Below are 22,251 nucleotides of genomic sequence, written 5' to 3' on the forward strand. Positions count from 1 at the left end.
TAAATGAACCTATTTTTGTTGTCGAAATTATTGAAACCTATAGAACTTTTTGTATGATTTCGTCTTTAAACCTATTCTAATGACGTCTCAAAAATCTTTTTTCTATATATGTTCCTAATGTCGACATAGTTTAGTAACTTTGGCAGTAGCATGGATACAGCTACTGAACAGCATTTGTGGTTAAGGAAATAATCACAAAATCGATATAAATAAATGTACATCAAGCAGGGATAATCTGATGCTAGTTTCTGCATATCACAAGAACCAATGACTCGTAAAAATGAGGAAGTTAGCATCAACTAAAATAATTAAAAAACGCCATAGGATATTGCATTTAATTTAGTTAAACTAGCAAAATATCAGATTTTGCAATCGTTCATTTGAAGTAGATTATTCCGTGATTTTGTCTGTGTGTTAAGAAATTGTCATTAATGAATTGGCTGCAAACATAAGACAAACATGCATTCAACACATGAACATAATTTCAATTGGACAATTTTACAGACGATATCTCGAGTTGGTTAACTGCTTTTGAATATCTGATTCACAGATGACAAAAAAACATGTTCTAATCATCGTTATCACAATCCCGTTATCCTTTTTCCCCGAATGTGACCTAATGAATATCAACAGGTTAATACTTACATGAGAAACACGTCGGATGACGCAGGATCTGCATTTCTATTCGGAGCACTTGGTATCAACCCAGGTTTTTGCCAAAAAAAGTGTGGTACTTGTAGTCTTTAGTTTTCTATGTTGTGTTTTGTATACTGGTTTTGGTCTTTTTCTTTTCATCATTGTGTTTAGGAGCTATCAGCGCATTATTTTCAAAATTGCGCATTTAAGGAAATTAAATGGAAGTATACTCCATTATTTTAGTAATGACATGGACGTGTTTGTTTTGAGCACTAAGTGTTCTAGCACTGTGACAAAATTGAAACTGTAGAAATGATATTAGATATAATAATAATAATAATAATAAGACAGATAATGAACTTCGACACATTTCCAATTATAGAAATATGTTTTTGTCCATTGAAATATTTTTTAAGTATTACACCAGTCTATACGAGTTATTAGGAAACTGATTGTACTGTACCGTCCATATTCTTTTTAAAAAATGAGAACAACACATGACAAAAATTTAATGCGTCCAATGTGCTTTGCGTGATTATCCTTTATGCATCATGTGGTGTCAATCAAAGGGGCACTAGCTACGAGAAATATAAAAAATCTGAAATATGATTTTTTATTTGGTTGAATTGCTAATGACAGTGAAATAGTGAAATAAATAATCGCTTTTATCAGCCAATATGGTTCGGTTTTGTCAAAATAAGCGAAGAAACATTGATATGTAAATTCACTAGCAATTGGATAATTCGATCTCATTAAATCCGTATTATTGTGAACTTCAATTTACCCCTTAGCTAAAGATGGATAACGAATGAAATGTGTGTGTGTAGTTGATCCCGGACAGTCTAATGTTCGGAGATGACCCCTGGTCAGTAAACTGTAGTGAATGTGGGTTAGGATATATGGTATTAAACGGTGTATTTGGTTGAACATTGACTCTAGTATATAAATATGTTCAGTCTTCTTCAACTGAAGTACATACTTTGTTTTTTTGTTTTCAAGCATTGGAAAATTGCTACTATGTTATCATAGAAACCTTCTACTTCTTCATCAAATGCCGGTCACCTTGTCATGCGGGCTGTTTTGCAATGGACAATGGCTCCTCTTGACGACTTTAGGTGATCACCACATTTGGCCAACTCAATCTTCTAGTATACACAGGTCTTGGCTAAGGTGATTGATCATTTCAGTGAGTCATAAAAACATTTCCAATAACATCTCAATATATATCTCTAACATTTTTTTATAATTCTACCTGTGTGACGTTTACATTCTGACGTCTTACGGGCGATTCAATGTTAGAGCAATGTTGATGTAGAAATTCGGTCCATATGCTTAAATCATTTTAAGTTATCCTTTAGGCATGGCGTTGTCAGTTTATTTTCTATCCACGAGTTTGACTGTCCCTCTGGTATCTTTTGTCCCTCTTTCAAACATTGGTGTGTTGATTTAACATACATAAATAAAATTAAAAAATAAGAGGCGTTGAGTGAGGTTACATTTGATATGTGCCGTTATGTGCATCTTTGTTATATATTTGTTTGTTTTTATTGGTATTAAGATACTATGGTAGTTGTACATTCTGTCAATATTGTTTATGATATTCTCGTATAATTGTCTATCGATTTGCTAATGTGCTTTGTCTATATATACCTTTTGATGTTACTTCGAAATCTTGTTTGTTACTCGTCTTTTGTTCTTGCTGTGCACTTTGTCTATATGCCTTTTTATAATTCGTCTTTATATATATGACGTGGCTGTGTACTTATACATCCCGTCATTGAGTTATTGTACTATCATGGTAAATTTGTGAATTCTTGTCTATAATTTTTACTAACATGCTTGGTCTGTATGTCATTCTTTGTTACATGTTTGTATGTTTGTTTAAGTGATTATGAATATAGCACAAAGTTGACTGCTGTATTATTTGCATTTTTACCTATTATGTCTGTTTGTGTTGGTCACGCATCGTTGTTGATAAGACTTTCATACAAGTAAGAGGTTTAGCTAGCAATAAAACCAGGTTCAACCCACCATTTTCTACATAAGAAAATATCTGTACATACCAAGTCGGGAATATGACAGTTGTCACAGGGGAAAACGACTGTTTGTCATTCCGTTACGTACAGCCCAATATGGCAGATGACAGTACCGGTAGATTTTATTTTTCCAAAACACTTTTGATCACAAGTATTGTTGGTAGAGCAAACTGGTAATTGTATGTATAATACGAGGGACAACAAGAATATAAAACCTTTCTGGAAATAGAATATCAAAATAATGGTTTCAACGGTAAAAAAACCAAGCCACTTTAAGAATGAAAATAGAAAAGTTGTTCGTAACGGAGTACACGACCCTGCGTGACTTACTTATAACTGTATTGATTTGTCGACTGTAAACATATATATTGTGCCTTTCCCTATATACATTGGGTTTAAAAAAAGAAGCAAGCTTTTCCAGAAATATTAGAATAGTGATATCGTGTATGTAGATCCGAAATTTAAGACGTTTTCTTTGTTACATTATATAAAATGCAGGATACCGTGTATCCCTCATTTATATTAACAAAAAAACTTCTGAAAAAAATTGACCTTGTTTACAAGTGAAGAAAACGTCATTACAAAAAACAAACCTGAGGCAGATTTTAAATTCTCATTAATATACACGTTTATCCTATGTATGTACAAAGACATATAATACAATTATTCTATTATATGTGTCTGGTATACACACATTTACGAGCATATAGCTTTTTTTATTTCACACAATGTTTCTTAAATCAAGACTGGGAATGTAATATTTATGCGAAATGGAGCATATTTATGTAATACGCAGAAACGTGTCTAATCATCCAAACGTATCCATATGCATCACTTATAAAAATATCAAATAAGGAAAATTCATTACGGACAGTTCCTTATCAGATGGCAAAATGAAAAGCCCAAACACCTCAAACGAATGGAAGAACAACTGCCATATTCCTGTCTTAGAACAGGCACTTCCTTATGTAGAAAATTGAGGATTAAACCTGATTTTATAGCTAGCTAAACCTCTCACTTGTATGACAGTCGAATAAATGTCATACACAGAGGCACAAATGCCAAAAATAAAGAGACTAGAATAAAAAAAAATGACCATAGCAAAACACCACATTAGCGGGATGCATAAGTACATAGCCACGCACAAAAGGATAATACCAATAATGGAATACACTTAAATATAAAGGTAAATTTTTACAAGACATATAAATGAACATGACTTTTGTACTGGAATACATGTCTAGTTGTTAAAGAGTGTCGTTTTCTTGAACTCAAATTCGTATCCATTAAAATATCGTCACTCAATAAAAAATTAAGCGGAATTTAGGTCTTTATCCAAATAGCAGTCCGTTTGGCTGTTCCGGTTGTGAAAGCACGGAGCCACTGCCTGTCAGAATGTGAAAATTAAATAACTGCTTCAGGGAGAGAGCCCCTCTCTCTGCAAGTTAAGAACATTTTGAACAATACTTGTGGTGTACGTCAGTGGCATGTTGGAAGGCAACATTTCTGCCCCTTTCCAATATACTCTCATTTTCCAGTTTGGTAACACGTGAATTTATATGAAATTAAAATATGTCATTTAACGCACTATTTTAACTGAATGTATGCTGATAATTTACCCTGTTAACTTGTCATTCACGGACATCACATACATGATCAAAATATGACTACATTTCTCATCACCGATCAAAACTGATAATTAACGCATGCACTACGCGCATTCGTAAGTTAATGTGTTGTTCGGTCACTCGTTGAATATTTTTCGATATTTTAATACGTCGATAAGTTATTCTATAAATATTCCATTCTGCTTCTGTGTAACGTTTCTTTTGTCCAAAGTATTTTAACTGAATGTATGCTGATAATTTACCCTGTTAACTTGTCATTCACGGACATCACATACATGATCAAAATATGACTACATTTCTCATCACCGATCAAAACTGATAATTAACGCATGCACTACGCGCATTCGTAAGTTAATGTGTTGTTCGGTCACTCGTTGAATATTTTTCGATATTTTAATACGTCGATAAGTTATTCTATAAATATTCCATTCTGCTTCTGTGTAACGTTTCTTTTGTCCAAAGTATTTTAACTGAATGTATGCTGATAATTTACCCTGTTAACTTGTCATTCACGGACATCACATACATGATCAAAATATGACTACATTTCTCATCACCGATCAAAACTGATAATTAACGCATACACTACACGCATCCGTACGTTAATGTGTTGTTCTGTCACTCGTTGAATATTTTTCGATATTTTAATACGTCGATAAGTTATTCTATAAATATTCCATTCTGTTTCTGAGTAACGTTTATTTTGTCCAATGTATGAGCATATTTGGGTTGTTTCTTGTCGGAGTTTTCTGGAATAAAAGAACGGCAGATGCACAATTATCGATAATTTATTTCTTAATGGGAAGAAAAATAAACAAATGATTTAATTGTGCTTCTTTATTTTTTTTAATTTTATTTGTATTTAACTTAATTCATTATCCGACTGCATACTACTTCAAAAAGTAAAGAATTTACATGACATATATAGCATCAAAATTTTTTTTTAAACTTTTGTATAATTTATTTATTTGAATTTTCAAGACGACTATTTAGACAGCAATGTTTTGTTAGATATGTATGTTTGTCATTTCATGTATCTGTCTGATCTTTTATACAAAGTGATCTACTGAATGTAATTCAGTAAAATGTCTTTTTTGTTACAAGTCATATAAAATTACAATAGGACATTTCGATGTGAACATTTTGTTTATGTAGCTGCAGTACAATTTAAAAAAATATTTGTTTTAAAATACATGTCATAAAGTCATATAGTGACGTACACATTGTGCCTAATTTTGTTCTTTTAATGTTACGAACGGCCGGTCTATCTACAAACTTTATGTTACGAACGACTTCCTTCAAAGTTACGTACGACTTCTTGATTTTTTGTACCGTCATATAAAACCATTATTTCGATATTTTATCTCCAGAACGCTTGGTAATCGTGTTGTCTTACATATTATTCTGATACTTACCAATTTTCACTACTAACAATGTTTCCGGTCAAAAGAATTAAAGAAATATATATCGGCACTGTCATCTGCCATATTGGGCTGTACGAAACGTTACGAACAGCCGCTTTTCTCAGTCGTTTGATGAATTTGAGCTTTTGATTTTGCCATTTGACTTATATCTAGTAATTGACTCTGAGGGTTTGTTGAAAATAAAAAAAATTACGACAAAAGAGATGATTTCTGCTTCCCTATTGTGACCTATTCATTCTTAAACAAAGAGTTTCAAATAATAAAATTAAAATCATCACTTCGTAAATTTTACCAAATTAAACTATTTACCGGCTTTGTAATAACATGAGCAACTCGACGGGTGCCACATATGGAGAAGGATCTACTTACCCTCCTGGAGCGCCCTCGATCACCCCCAGTGTTTTGGAGGGTTCGTGTTGCTGTTGTACCCCTTTTTGTGACATTTTACCTATTGTGTCTGTTTGTTTTCTTCACACATCGATGCTAATATAATGTAATTTAATGCGACTGTCATACAGAGGTTTAGCTAGCTTTAAAACCAGGTTTAATCCACCATTTTATACGTAAGAAAGTGTCTGTCTCAAGTCAGGAATAGGACAGTTGTTATCCATTCGTTTGAAATGTTTGAGCTTTTTATTTTGCCATTTGATTAGGGATTTTTTTTTTAATTTTGAGTGCAGTATTTTTGTGATTTTACTTGTTATCATTGAATAACCTGCAACACACACAATGACAGACACTTGACATTACTATTATTCTACTGAAGCATAAGATATATACTTTCAAGCGATTGTCGAAATGTTACCTGGCAAACGGCAGACAATCCAATTTGAACTTTGTTTTTGTTTTTTTTATTTTAAATATAACTTTATCGCATAAAGTGAAACCCTGACGGATCAAACACAATTATACCCAAATGAACATAGAATACATGAAAAAAACACAGTTAATATTAATAATATATGTATTCGTAACTATTGTATTCGATCTGCTTCGATTCGAGCTACATTGATGAATCGTATTAAGACGCGAAACACGCTACTGGTGAACTAAATAATAAACCTGGGTATCTTTGTTAAGTGTTTTTTTTTTCTATTGGTCATTACAAATGTGTTGTATGTCCCAACGCTTGTTATTACTTTAAATAAGCATAAATTACTTATCAAAGTCCGTATTAAAACATTTAGCCAAGTTTACCTAAATAAGTGTGTTACATGTATGTGTCTTGCGTGATTGCGGTTTGTTTTTCTGTACGCACATTTGTTTGCTTGTCTTGAATTCCTTGTTCACTAGAATATAGAAAATATAAAATAGATGCATGCATAGAATAATCTTCTTCGCCTTTGTTTTACAGCAAATTACATGCATTTACATTCAGGACAGTTTGTGCATTTGAAGCTGCTTTTGCGCAAAATATACAATATATGACATATAATTTAATGATATATTCAACATTGCCATAAAAGCGCGAGATTTGGCTAGCCGCAAAACCAGGTTCAACCCCCCATTGTTTTTCTTAAAATGTCCTGTACCAAGTCAGGAAGATTGCCATTGTTATATTATAGTTCGTTTCTGTGTGTGTTACATTTTAGTGTCGTGTTTCTGTTGTATCGTAGTTCTCTTATATTTTATGTGTTTCTTTCAGTCTTAGTTTGTAACCCGGATTTGTTTTCAATCGATTTATGGATATCGAACAGCAGTATACTACTGTTGCCTTTATATTTAGCATAGATGCTAAGATAACAATATCATTGATAACGTGGATATTATTTATTTCAATTTTGATGGGTTTTTTTTTTTGTGTATTTTTATGACTAAATCTGCTTCAACTCAGAAAAATAGTATTTAATGTTATTACTAAAGATATATTAGTTTTCATAACAGTGTGGACGAGACCATTTCTTGACGCGCTCAGGTTATCAAGTAACGAGGTCCGATAAGATAAACGTTCCTCTGTAACGCTGAATTATCACATGGTACGTGTTATAGGTTTATGTAAACTATGTGGTCGCCAAAGGTTAACTTCGTTCTTTATTTGGTCTTTTATAACATTTTTGATTCGAGCGTCACTGCTGAGTCTTTTGTAGACGAAACGCGAGTCTGGCGTAAATATTAAATTTATTCGTGGTATCTATGATGAGTTTATCTAAACACATAAATCAAATAATACAAATGACTAGCAGAGGACTAAACCTTTTGTAAAATTGAGAATGGAAATGGGGAATGTGTTAAAGAGACAACAACCCGACCATAGAACAGACAACAGCAGAAGTCACCAATAGGTCTTCAATGCAGCGAGAAACTCCCGCACCCGAAGGCTTCCTTCTTCTGGCCCCTAAACAAATATTTATACTAGTTCAGTGATAATGTGTTGGTTTTAATGTTGAATATTTAAACATTCTTTTTTTTCTTCTCATGCACATGCACGAACTTTAATCTTTTATTATAAATATATTTAAATCCCCCTGGAAGGCTTCTGACAAACTGAGTGAGCGTGGAATAATTGTAATCGATAACCGATGACAAATAAGTTAAAGGTAGATGATTCGGTATTATTACCAACAGAAGTATTGCAGTTGTCCACAATGTTATGGGAATACCTCTGTTATATCATGTTATTGTAAGAGCATCCATTGCATATCCTGTCTGAAAAAAAGAACGCTTGTCAGACTTGAAACTGACCATTCCAATGTTGCAATCGTTTGAACAACAGAATCACAGAATCGGCTGACATAGAATACTATTCACATTTTGATCTTTCACAGCTTTGATTTTTATTTGTTAATCAAACTAATTTAATGATTTGAAGGTAAGTATATAGATCCTCCTTTACATATGCTATATGACAAATATATATCATTTTAATATTATTTGGCAGGCGAACAAAACTAGAATAATGAAAGTTAACTGGAAATTGGTTATATCCTGTAATTTAATCGAACTGAAATGTTATACATACATGGACAAACGGTTACGCAGCTGTTTAACAACACGTCAATTTTGACGTGACTGTCTTCATCAACAATTATTTAATATCAAAACAGGACTTTCCATAGATAGAGGTGAGAAAAATGTTTGTAATAATATATTCGGGGTTCAGTTGAAGTTTGTCGATATTATAATAACGTACCATTCTATTCTCTTCAAATCTTAATTGTCAAGTACATATGCCGAAATTAAATTAAAACATAGTAATACAATAACATCTATAAATGAACAAAATGCATGTTTACTTGAACCGATTTATATATATATGTGCCCAATTAAGAATTTTATATAATCGATGCTTTTTTTAACTTCGTTATTGAATTTAATTGATTCCAGTGTCACGGATGAGTCGTATCTATCCCATTCCAAACAATTATGACTTCATGAAGGCTTTGTTTTTTTCTTTCTATGACTAGATACAATTCGACGTCATATTGCTGAAGCCATTTATTTGGGTCTGGACTTTTAGAGAGAAATTGTGGCGCAACTATGAGACCAAATTTCGCCATGAAATCTCCATTGTCGGCTTAAAGTTTACGATGTTTTACCTTGCAATAAGTGTTTGCAGATGACTTTGATTTTGATTTTAGATGATTTAAATATGTGCTTATAAAGTGTTTTACCATTGCCATATGCATACTAGTAATCTTATCAAACCGACCCCAATATCATTAGATAAAAAGAATAAAAACAACATATTCCAAGAATAAAGAATACTAGTAACTAGCTGTCATAAACTTGAAATCGAGAGAGGAATGTGTATTGGTATAAAATCTAGCGCTTAGACAGAAAGTGTACGCTATGAAAAGCCCCAGTCACAATAGATCGTACGATTTTATGTCGTGGAAGATCTATAAAATAGTTGTCGTGGCACTGACAAAAAATATTTCGAGTGGTCACTTCAGCTACGACATGCCCTCGATGATTCCACAACAGGTACAAGACAGAAAAAAAATGTAATTGTACGACAGTCGTGCGACGATTATTTTATTAAAATAGTTTATGTTAGTGCCCACGACAATGTGTTTATCACACAACCGTCGCAGGACTGTGGTAAGACCCTCTCAAGACAGCCACAAGACAGTGACACGACAACAAATTGTAAAGAGGTGCATGTACTATTGTCGTCCCACGACACTCGATGCTCAAAATATCATGCAACTGTCTTGCGCTTGTCGTACGACGATCACAAATGACCCGCGACTTGACCAAATTTCATGTCGTGGCGCTGCATAGATGTGTCGTGGGTTCATTGTGACAAGGGCTTAAGAACGCAGATAAACTTCGGATTTCTTTTCTTTACAAATGTCCTATTGGACGTGCTAAAAGAAACAAGATATCAGCATCGGTCTATCTTGAATTCTAAATCTAAAAAAATAATTCAAAGTTATCTGATGAAATAAAATTTGTTTGGATGCTTTGATCTGAAGATTTCTTTGTCACTTACAACTCATCTAAATCAATGCACTCCATTAATAAAGAACGTAAGAAACTCTTAAAAAAAATAGAAAAGAACGGAAGACACTGTTTGAAAATGTCTATGTAGTTCAAATTTTAAAAACAAAAAAGCGCATATTTGAAGGTGAAGGATGTATGAGCTAAAACGATCCAAATAAGGACAAATCAAACGCAAACTTTTCCGTACTTTCTTCGTACTTTATTATTTTAAAATTTATAAGCGGAATATCTGATAAAGGTTTGTTATTAATCATGACAGTACCGAAATACTGACTAATGAGCTGATGATACCTTTCGAGACTGATAGTCCACCATCGGAGGTATCGAACAAGCGACATTAAAGATAAGTAACATGAGGTGAGAAGAAAAAATATCACATAGATAATTTCATTCCAGTTGTACAATAAGCACTTTAAATGTTTGCCTTTATTATAATCTTTATTGCAAAATTACACCCATAAGGATCTAGCAATACAAACAAACATTTTAAATACAATGCAACACAATGAATTACAATACACAATACAATATAATTGAAAATATTTCAAAGTTAAAAGTTCAATAATAAATGTATGCATAAAACACAATCATGCACTTGTCTGACATGGGTCTGACCCCTCAGTTTTATTGACAATGGACATCGGTCGACACATTTTAGCTTGTTGTTATGCTTTTGCTTCATAGATACATTGTACATTATATATCCTTTAGCAATCTGCTTTAACACACATATGTGAATTATTGATGCAGGATAATTAATAATGTTGAAATGAACTAAGTATAAAAGTTCACTGATTTTCAATAAAAGTAATATTTCTAAATTAGAACAGGTAGAGGTAAGTCATATCTTAATTATTTAGATACGAAGCGTAACTTTCGTTAAGGATGTATTCTTCTGACTTTTCAGTCTTGTTCAGTCTCGTTGAAATCTCGTTCTTGAATTTTTTCCAAAACATGTGATACAAGTGGAAAATATCAATAAATTTTAAAACCATTATAATCAAACATAACTCTGTGAAAAAATTGTGTATTTAAAATGAATAGTTTTTGAGTAATCCAGTTTTCAAATTGTACGACCAATCAAGTCAATATTTTTAGCCAAAAGTTTGAGAAAATGGGTTAGGGATACAAAAAATGATTTTACAAGAATTATGTACATCCCATATCAGTTTGGTCTTTTCAGATTTCTTAGATATGTATTTTTTCAATCATTTATAACAAAAAAGTTGAAATAATATGCATTTTGTTCTTTAAAACTGAGAAAAATCACAAAAATACAAAATTGACAGCATGGTAAATTTTACACAAAAAAGCGTCAAAATATGATAAAACTTTCTTATATTAACACCTACCTATAGTTTTTATTAGTAAAATTTATTCAGATTGGTCCACTTCATCTTTATAGAAAGTATGAAAAAAAGTTTAATTGTGGAACTGTGATTTTTTTCTCGATAATAGCCCAAAAATAGGTAAAAATCGATGAAAAATGGGAAAATCATCAAAATTGAGCATTTTCAAAGGGCCGTAGCAAAAAAAGAAGTGCACCACCATATGATTTTTTCTTCACCAATTATTTTGTTACAGTCTTATAAACCCAAAAATCAGGTTAAGAAAAAAGGTTTAATTCTAGAAATGTTTGGCTTCTCAGAGGTGTACATCCTTAATTGTGTGCCATTGTTCAATATGCAGATTTGAAAAAGTTGTAAATTTCTATTAGTGTATCATAATGTCTAGATCTTATCGTTCTGGTTTTACCACTATAAACGTTGAAACGTATGTGCTCTTTAACCTCGTCTTTAAATCCGTTGATTCGAGCGCACTGATGAGTCTTTTATAGACAAAACGTGCCTCTGCCGATAATCGTTTTAAGCCATGGAACTACCTTTGATGATTTTGTCTAAATTGTTATAATAAATAATAGATTTCCGGTAAGAAACTTGAATATTTTTTAGTACACGAATTTGTTTGGATATCGTCAAGATTACTGAAACCGGCATTGCTTGTTTTACGTGAATGTATTTAGAATGTACATTGTTTTATAGTATAAAACTTATTTTTACATTGCTCACAACAGTTAGAATATAAGGATTTATAGTTTAATGGTATAGCATGTGTCGAGACGAGAATATATACTATAAAAGAATATTGTTAAAATAAAACAGCAACTTTTAACCATATTCAATTGAAATTTATTGTCAAATCTATTGTCAGCTTCCCATTTTCCAACCTTTACATAATATTGTCCTCTGTCCCGTAGCAGATTCAATGTTGAACGCATCACCGATCTCGCTCCTATTGGAGTTTCTGGTTTATTCCTTCAATTCTGGAAGTATAAAACAAAACTGGCGAAGGGCAGCAGGTTGACAATAGGAGACCGCCAAACGTTTCTATGCATTTATTTATCATGAACCGTTCAACCAATTCTTGTTTTTTTGATTTTTATATTTTCTTACTAAAGACAAGGTAGGGGTAAAGTGTATCATTTCAGTGTATCTCAAACTCTGTCTGACCGACAAAATGTCATTCAGACAGACAGAACTTTTAAGATTTTTTGGTTGAATAGATAGTATAAAAACTCATCATAGATACCAGGACTAAATTTTGTATATACGCCAGACGCGCGTTTCGTCTATAAAAGACTCATCAGTGACGCTCGAATCCAAAAAAGTTAAAAAAGCCAAATAAAGTACGAAGTTGAAGAGCATTGAGGACCAACATTGCTAAAAGTTTTGCCAAATACAGCTAAGGTAATCTATGCCTGAGGTAGAAAAGCCTTAGTATTTCAAAAAATTCAAAATTTTGTAAACAGTTAATTTATAAATATAAACATGTCAATGACAATTCGTGTCAGCACAAAAAGTGCTGACAACTGGGCTTGTGATACCCTCGTGGAATTTGATCTCCACCAGCAATGGCATCGACCCAGTGGTTGTAAATAATCTCATCATATATACCAGGACTAAATTATGTATATACGCCAGACGCGCGTTTCGTCTTCAAAAGACTCATCAGTGACGCTCGAATCCAAAAAAGTTTAAAAAGACAAATAAAGTACGAAGTTGAAGAGCACTGAGGACCAACATTGCTAAAAGTTTTGCCAAATACAGCTAAGGTAATCTATGCCTGAGGTAGAAAAGCCTTAGTATTTCAAAAAATTCAAAATTTTGTAAACAGTTAATTTATAAATATAAACATGTCAATGACAATTCGTGTCAGCACAAAAAGTGCTGACAACTGGGCTTGTGATACCCTCGGGGAATTTGATCTCCACCAGCAATGGCATCGACCCAGTGGTTGTAAATAATCTCATCATATATACCAGGACTAAATTATGTATATACGCCAGACGCGCGTTTCGTCTTCAAAAGACTCATCAGTGACGCTCGAATCCAAAAAAGTTTAAAAAGACAAATAAAGTACGAAGTTGAAGAGCACTGAGGACCAACATTCCTAAAAGTTTTGCCAAATACAGCTAAGGTAATCTATGCCTGAGGTAGAAAAGCCTCAGTATTTCAAAAAATTCAAAATTTTGTAAACAGTTAATTTATAAATATAAACATGTCAATGACAATTCGTGTCAGCACAAACAGTGCTGACTACTGGGCTTTTGATACCCTCGGGGAATTTGATCTCCACCAGCAGTGGCATCGACCCAGTGGTTGTAAATAATCTCATCATAGATACCAGGACTAAATTATGTATATACGCCAGACGCGCGTTTCGTCTTCAAAAGACTCATCAGTGACGCTCGAATCCAAAAAAGTTAAAAAGGCCATATAAAGTACGAAGTTGAAGAGCATTGAGGACCAACATTCCTAAAAGTTTTGCCAAATACACTAAGGTAATCTATGCCTGAGGTAGAAAAGCCTAAGTATTCCAAAAAATTCAAAATTTAAAAGATCAAATTTCTTATTCGGTCAGGCAAACAACAAAACAGTTTGGCACAGACTGTCATTTACGTATTTCACAATCGTCGTTCGGGAGTTATTGCTTTTGATAGGTTGAAAATTATATATATATATATTGAACGTGGTTTCTATGCGACTTCTTATTAACAATTCAACAAAATAAATGCTTTTCAAATTTTATTATTTCATTTATGATGAGAAAATGGCCGTCAAATTCTTAATATTGAGTTTTTGAAAATTTCCCGCTGAAGACATATATGATACTAATAGTTCATTATATGTATGAAGATAGACACAGAACGTGAAAGTCTGAAAGTGCTTGATATAAAAATTATTTTTAAAAAATCTCCCTCGCCCTGCTGAAAAACACAGATATTGGATTTGTTGCTCGCAGTAACATATTATTTTTTCTCTTGCGGCACAATATTTTATTTTACTTTATTGAACAGATTTCTTCGATTCAAACAAGATATTATTACAGGACATATATCATTGTTACTCTTTCGTATCTTTTCTTTTTCCTCGGGTGATACCTACAATGACTGTATGAACAATAAACATAGCTGCAAGTGTACAGTAAATATACCAATGTGACCAATTTCGATTCGACGAAACTGCGTGCACTTCCTAATACATTTTTAAAAATGTATATAGCATCATTAAACCACACCCTTAGAAACCGCAAAAACGGGGTAAACCTAATTTTAAACGAAATAAAATATATATATTAATTTATTCGTACTTCATAAAGCTATCTTTAATTATTTCAATTGTGACTGTAACAGAAAACTGTTGTTTATGATCCATGTGTACAGCTGTTAATTCAAAAAGCTGACAATTTAAACAGTTTGGTGGTATTTAAAGAATTGCGATTGGTTCGGGATTTTAAATGAACTACAATAGAAAGAAGAACTTAGTCTTATTATTATGTCAAAGTAAAATGAATTCATAATAATAATAGACAAAATATTCACAACTAATGTTTCGTGAAATATTAGAATTACAGATAGATTAATATTTCTTTCTTGTTTCTTCCTGTTTTTCAGATGATGAGGACATTAAGCTTGTTTTTACTATTTCTAACTATTGATGGGGGATACTGTTGTTCATGTTATCCAAATCATTCACAGACGGCCTTTTGTGGAAGTGAAGTTGGTGAGTTTGCTGCCGAAAAGTTTGTTTAACGGTTCTCTCTGAAATCGAAAAGCTTTTGTTCATTTGAAGTCTAAAGATTCATTTTAATGTTCCCTAATGACGCCTTAATTAATGCAGATTTGATAACACTCTTTCTGAAGAAAAAAATTAATTACAATGGACATACATTGTATGTCATAAAACAAGTTTTTTGTTGTTCGTTTCCCAATACTGTTCTAGCTGTTGTTATACAGATAAGTTAAACACGTGGTATAATTTTGAAATTTCAATGACTACACTATCATCATTGCAACAAAATAGAACGAATACAGCATGCAACCTTTAATGGTGAACATTGCTGTATGGTACGATTTCAAATGTCCGGGGGGTTGGCAAAAGAGGATGAATTTAAAGAGTTGCATAGTTGATGTCAATAACATGTCACAAGAAAATAGTATGACAGAAAACAGCCAACAACAATTGATATGAGCGCTCAACTTCCCCGCAAAATTTTTAATTGATTTTAACAAAACAAACAAGGGCTCGGGTCTTTTATTTTTTCTTCTGTTATTTATAAACTTTTCTATCAATTTGTAACAGTCTGTTTATAGAAGACTATTCGGTGTAGGTTTGTTCATAGTTAAGACCTAGAACTTTTGTTATTATTCGGTGTAGGTTTGTTCATGGTTAAGACCTAGAACTTTTGTTATTATTCGGTGTAGGTTTGTTCATGGTTAAGACCTAGAACTTTTGTTATTATTCGGTGTAGGTTTGTTCATGGTTAAGACCTAGAACTTTTGTTATTATTCGGTGTAGGTTTGTTCATGGTTAAGACCTAGAACTTTTGTTATTAGCTTAGACATTTGTAGAGAGTTGTCTCATTTGCAAACATACCACATATTATATTTTTACATTTTAATGGTTGTGATTTTGACAGAGAAAAAAAGATCGAACATCCGTAAGTTTACTACGGGTGCCACATGTGTAGCAGGATCTGCTTTCCGGGGCACCTGGGATCACCCCCAGTTTTTTGTGAGGTTCGTGTTGCTTAGTCTTTGGTTTTCTATGTTGTGTCTTGTGTTGCTTAGTCTTTGGTTTTCTATGTTGTGTCTTGTGAGCTATTGTTTGTCTTTTTATTTTTTAGTCATGGTGTTGTCAGTTTATTTTCAATGTATGAGTTTGACTGTCCGTCCGGTATCTTTCGTCCCTCTTTTACTACAATTCACATTGTCACAACATGAGTTATGTACTCCAGATAATTTATCTCAATTGTAAATTCCTTAACACATGACTAACTTTGTAGATAAAATGTAGTTGTCTCATTGGCAATCATACAACATCTCCTTATTTTAATATTAGAAATTCCTTTAAGATATAATTAAAAGTTTATATTAACATGTTACTTAATATTCTTCTTAGTAAATATCTGATTTTGTTTAGTTATCAGAGGCAAAGCAATCAACAGATATAGATCACCACCGAAAGATCTTCCGATAAACAACGATGGATTTCCGGGAATGTTTGACAACGTCATCTATGGAGTTGAAGTTATTGAGGTTTTTAAGGTTAGTGTAACAAATAACTTTTTGTTTCACATTAGTTTTATTGTAAACAAAGTTATTTCATACTGATCCCCATGTTCAACACACAAGTCTTTAAATTGTTTTGTAAATATTAATAATGGCCTATTTAGAATTGCGATTGCATTATGGGAACGTTATTTTTTAACGTTGAAAGTGGTGCAGACAATAAGTGGCTTTTAGTAAAATAAAGCTAGTCGTTTACCTTACTCTTACAGGTACATGTCTACAAATAAACCACCAGTTCACACACGCAACTGTACATTTAGAAATTATTGCGAGTTACTCATTTATGTGAATTATATTCAAATCTAGCGGGTTTTCTTTTATGTTTCACAAATCGTAAAAATAAATACAAAATAGTTACTGTATATACATCAAATTGGTGAAATATTTAATTTATTGCTTCCATGATTTAGTTTGAAGCTTAATTATCATCTATATTCCCTTATTTGACATTACTACAATTGATTTATTATGTGCCACAGCTTCCAACAGAAACAGATATAAAAATTGGCGATACTGTCAAAGCTGTTACGAGAGCCATCGGCGCAATGTGTGGTGGTAACCTGCCGTTAGATACTGACATTTTGATCACAGGTATATCTTTTTGTCATTTTTCTACGTTTATACAAACATGAGAAAATGTTGAATGATTACAAATTACACAACTGCAGACGATACCAAAACACGCACAAAACAATAAATGAAAAAAAATGTATGAAATACAGCAAAAAACGTCAACCACTTAATTAGAGCTAACGAATTGGGATAAGCACATGCAAAGTTACAAAATTTAGTAAACTGGTAGCAGTTGCTAAAGCATCTAACTTGATATAGCTAGAAATATCGTAGTATTATTATAGATCCTATTTAAGGTAAGGACCATATGATATTCTAGGGGAGGAGACGGAAGAACTTTTCAAGATTGATCATTCATTTAAGAATTGAATGCTTCTTTTTGTAACTTCATTTCGGTGTAAAAGCGTTGACCGAAGTACATTTTGTATGAAGCGGAAGCGCTTCATTCTAAAAATGTTCGCACGGTCAACGTTTTACAACGCCATTAAGTTACAAAAAGAAGCATTCAATACTTATAATTACAATTTTTTAGCTAGGATCAAGCAACCACGATTTTTATCAAGTTTTTATTTCATTCACCTGTGCACTTTTGTGGGACCTCGTGTCATCATGAATGATAAATTTTATTGTGTAATACAAATGATTAAGGAATAACGCGAGATGTGCAGTTAGCCATTCAGAATAACGTATTATAATGAAACATACATCTAATGCAATTATTTTCATTTGTTGCTATGCATGCTTACATTTGATAGTGTCACCTCTGTACACATTTTATATTGGCATTTTGTGTTTCAAAATATTTGTTTTCATTCTGTATTGTGTAAAGTTCATTTTATATTCAATTCTTAACTAGCGAAGTTACTCATTTAAAAAAAAAAAAACAAAAAAAAAAAAAAAACACATCATAGAATGTTTAAATTAAATTGCATAAATAGAAAAAAGATGTGGTTTGATTGCCAATGAGACAACTCTCCACAAGGGACCAAATGACAAAGCTCATACAGCATGCATGTAGTAAGCTATGAAAGGCCCAGAATTGACAAATGTAAAACAATCTAAACAAGAAAACTAACGGCCTAATTTATGCACAAAAAAATGATCGAAAAACAAATATGTAACACATCAACAAACGACAACCACTGAATTACAGGCTCCTGACTTGGAAGAGATACATACATATTTGTAAAAAGACATGGTTTTCACAAAGGCAATGAAGCAGTATTAACAAAATTAATACGAACTGTATTTGCAGGTCGACAAAATGCGAAAAGTGAGATTAAGTTTGATTTATGTAATTTCCAAGCAGCGTTCAGCTCTCTAACCAATGTTCAATTGGAAGGTATCAGAGGACAGTATGATTGCAAGTGTAAAGTAAGTTTGAATACGTGTATAATAAGCTGACTTTGCCATTTTAGTGATTTATTGTAAATTTTGACTAGTCGTGGTCAAACATCTGCTTGAATAGCTTGCAGTCGTTGTGGAGCTTGTCTTAATGACAAAGACAACAGTATATTACTTAAATTAGTATCAATGGTAACTCTAGATGCCTAATCTGGATCTGTTTTGCGTTTTGGGGTTGGGTTTTTTTCATGACGTATATCCTAAAAAGTTTTTTTTTTTTAATTTATATTTAAAAATTGAACCAATGGCGGGGAATTAGAAGAACATATTAGGACAGAGATATTAAGTAAATTGTATCAATCGTAACAAGAAAATAAGAAGTATATTTATTTCATTCGTAGATTTACCCCTGGCAAAGTGATCCCATTAAGAAAATAGACACATGTTATATGGACGAATTTCCAGGATATGATACTACATGCCTATGGAAATTCGGGCGATGTAGTCAAGGCGAATATGATGCATGCAACTGGGATGTTGAGCAGAATAACAGCTGCAGAAATCCTAAAAGAAACTAATTTCAAAAAGTAGCTTAATAAAATATTGAAAATTAGAACCATCGGTTGTGTTTGGGAAGTACATCAATCAAAACAAATTCTAACCTACAGATGACTGATTTTTTTCTGTTCTGTGAAAAAGTTAATAATGAGCTAAAATTAACTCTTCCAAAACTTTCATTCGAGTGTCTGTTTATGACGGGTATTCATAATATGATATTTATCATTTGGAATGTTCTTGGAAGTTAATAGATATTTATTACTATTGTTGCCGGAAGTATATTTTTTTGGTTCACAAACTTGTGTGTTAAATTACTTAGTATAGATACTATTACTGTGTTATATATGATGTATGCATATGTATATATGAGATTATTGTATTGAACTGAATTAAAAATTTTATTAAATGCTGGCTCCAGTCTGTCTGCACGGCAAAATGCATATTTTAGTTGAGTCTAATTTAGTGGCCTAAATTATTGTGTAGTTAGGACTTATCGTTTCAAACTCCATTGGAAATTTTAATTGAGATAATGACCATATCTTCAGGGAAGGATTTTTTTTTTTTGGAAAAAGGGAGAGGTGAAAAAATATTTGCGGGGGAGGGGGGGGGGTTACTCATTTCATATTCAGTAATTAAAAAGATTTTTTTTTGTGTCAATACGCAACAGCACAAAAGCAATTAATTGGATACAAATTTAAATCTAACCAATTCTAAGTTCTTTGACTACAGTTATTCTGTTACATTTACATCAAGTATAGACATCCAAAACAAATTAAAAGTTTGGTTTACCGAGAAGTCTTTCAAAAAGGGAACCTTCATTCTAGTGTTAAATTTATCAAGATATGCATTAGTTCTATCCTTTTATTACGGACGACACAAGGTAAACAATATGATGAAATATTTAAACAAATATCATGAACTCAATACATATCTATCCATTTCAATAGAAGAGGGGCGAATGATACCAGAGCGACAGTTAAACTCATAGATCGTAAATAAACTGACAACGCCATGGCTAACAAAGAAAAGACAAACAGACAAATAATAGTACACAATACACTACATAGAAAACTAAATACTAACCCCCTAAAAAATGGAGATTATCTCAGGTACTCCGGAGGGTACGCACTGTACATGTGGCACCCGTCGTGTTGCTTATGTTATTACAAACCCGGTAAATAGTCTAATTCGGTAGGTCACATTCGAGAAAAGGGAAGGGGATTGTAGTTACGACATAAGAAACATATTCGATATCATCTGTGAAACGGTTGTTTCATATCGGTCAACCAACTCGTGATGGCGTTTGTAAAATTGACGAAGGGATGATTAAAACTTCACCAATAAAACTCTAGCTTTAAAAGCTTCCTTGCGAGCAGCAATCATCTATCAAGGAAATAATGATAGGAAATACAACCCCGGGAATATATTATCAATTTATCAATTTGGAGATATATACTCCGTATGCAGGCGCTGCTGGAATGTTTCTACATAGAAATAGAAAGTTCACGATGAGGAAGCTTATATCATCTCTTTCGTCGTAAAGCTTTGTTTTTAAACGACCTCCATTGTCAATTTTTAAATGTAAGTCAAGATATGAGGCAGACTAAACTGTATCTATTTATCTCGATGACATAGATGCGTTCAACATAGTCAAATATTTTGAATAATTGAGTGAAAGAAAATCATCTATATAGCGGAAAGTAAAGTAAAAGGATATTGCTGACTTCTTATATTTCTTCCTGAGAAGTTCCTGTATGAAGTCAGCCTCAACATAAAAGAGGAACAAGTTGACAAGAAGAGGGGCACACGTAGTTCCCCATATCAACTAACTTGTATTTGGGTATTTTTTGCTTTGGTTTCTATTCCTATTAAATTCATTTTTAGTTTTTTTTATTTTGCCTTTATATTATAAAGTAACACAGTCGACCTGTCCGTCATAGATCATATAATTACTCTCCAATATGTCGGAGAGGGTTGGTGGGAGAGGAGCGGGACGGTGGAGCAGGCTTTTTCTATATGAAGGTATACACATATATTAGCATGTTTATCTATTGTCACAAAAATTCATGATATCTTAAAAAATTAAAAGCTTACAAAGTCCTTATATTTGAATAAAGTAAAATTAATTTTTATAGGAAAATTCGTCAAGAATACAGTACCCAACGATACAAAGGATAAAAAGGATGAGACATACGGATAATACACAATACAATACGGAATTAATTAGAAGAAAACAAACGTGGAATCCATATCAATAGGACAGTACCCTATCGAAACCAAAAACAAGTATTGGATATACGTTAAAGACACACAATTCCAAATCCAAAAATGATTAAAAAAGTGTGTCATATAAGTCAATGACACGGTAAAACAACGACACATATAATAAGACAATGTGTTGTACTATGGAATCATTTATATTTTGCGGGTACCGATTTACGTTTGACGCTTTACTAACCAAACAATGTCCAGTTTATCATAATATGTAACCAAACACAAAAGAAACAAAAACGAATATGCAATGAATATAAACATGTATCACAAATCTTACAATCAAATAAACTAAAATCCCAATGGTGAAAGAGAAATCCCAACAAAAAATAATCAATAAGTTTGGCCAGTTTTTTTTTTTTATTATTGCTCTTGTGCATCGATTTTATATTAATATGAGCAATATATGTAGTATTTGTGTCCACAAACCCATTCTTAACTTACTTAACAAATGAAATCGGGTTTTCTTGTTTCTCGTGTTTTTTATAGATTAGACCGTTGGTTTTCCCGTTTGAATGGTTTTACACTAGTAATTTTGGGGCCCTCTATAGCATGTTGTTCGGTGTGAGCCAAGGTTCCGTGTTGAAGGCCGTACATTGAACTATAATGGTTCACTTTTATAAATTGTTATTTGGATGGAGAGTTGTCTCATTGGCACTTACACCACATCTTCCTATATCTATGATACAAAGTGTCGAATAACT

General features: G+C 32.6%; 1 long non-coding RNA gene across 1 annotated transcript; it reads left to right on the top strand.

Moving 5' to 3' along the window:
- Positions 1-8,674: 8,674 nt before the first annotated feature.
- LOC143070641 (uncharacterized) lies at positions 8,675-19,383 on the top strand. The gene is made up of 6 exons (XR_012976615.1): positions 8,675-8,786; positions 15,125-15,233; positions 16,653-16,777; positions 17,281-17,392; positions 18,630-18,748; positions 19,120-19,383. It is a non-coding gene; the product is annotated as an uncharacterized LOC143070641 (long non-coding RNA).
- Positions 19,384-22,251: the final 2,868 nt, after the last annotated feature.

Source organism: Mytilus galloprovincialis, chromosome 4, assembly GCF_965363235.1.
Source record: "Mytilus galloprovincialis chromosome 4, xbMytGall1.hap1.1, whole genome shotgun sequence".
Classification (NCBI taxonomy): Eukaryota; Metazoa; Mollusca; class Bivalvia; order Mytilida; family Mytilidae; genus Mytilus; species Mytilus galloprovincialis.